Source organism: Phalaenopsis equestris, unplaced genomic scaffold (assembly GCF_001263595.1).
Source record: "Phalaenopsis equestris unplaced genomic scaffold, ASM126359v1 Scaffold232758, whole genome shotgun sequence".
NCBI classification, from domain to species: Eukaryota; Viridiplantae; Streptophyta; class Magnoliopsida; order Asparagales; family Orchidaceae; genus Phalaenopsis; species Phalaenopsis equestris.
Window position 1 is genome coordinate 22601 of NW_018250720.1, and position 992 is coordinate 23592.

Below are 992 nucleotides of genomic sequence, written 5' to 3' on the forward strand. Positions count from 1 at the left end.
CACAAAGTTCTATAAAATTTGATAAGTGTAAATAGGGATCCTCCAAAGAAGTTCCCCTAAACTGATTATTCTACACTAGTTGGATAATCTCAGGATTTATTTCAAACGAGTCAGCTTCTACGACAGGGTTTTGTATACTTGAGTGAATTTCATCTGTCGTAGGATTTACGTTATCCCTCAATGAAGTATGATGATTTTCCAAGTTATTATTTTAAAAGTTTTTCATTTCCATTTCTAGTTTTTCGAGTCATCCTTGTATTTTTATTTTTTTCTTTTCTAAACTTGGGATCATAAGGCACAAGTCCTGCAGACCCTTTGTTTCGCATATGCAGCACAACAAATAATACATTAACAATTAAACAAATAACAGATGAAATATATTCAACACAACAAAAAATTTTCACGAACACCTTATTTTTCATAAAAATAATTTTTTTTCTTTTTTCACAACACTTTTTCATATAAAAACACTTTTCACACAAAACAGTTTTTACGACACTATAGTTTTCCAAGTCTAAGCCTAATTACTTCAATTAAAATTCTCCTAAAGTTATTATTGAAGCTTCCCCGACAACGGTGCCAAAAACTTAACAGCGACTTTTTGATATACCTAAAAATACAAGAATTTGCACCACTACTAGAAGATTTAAGCCCCTGACAATGACGCCAAAAAATTGATGCAACTTTTAATATGCAAGAATTTATGAACCAAGATTTATATATTTATAATGATTTTGTAAAGTCACAATTTCAAATGCAAGTATACATATCGCTCAATTAATACAGGGCTCTAGTGGATTTTCGTTTATCGATCCAACAGGGAAGCGAGGTAAGAGATCCTCAGTCAAATTCTAATCTACTACAATTAGTCCTTAGTTTGAAATGTCGATTAAAATGATGTTTTATCTAGCAACTACTCCTAAATGCAAATATTAAATGTAAAGATAGTAACTATAACTAAATGCAAATATTAATTCTAAAGATAACCCTTT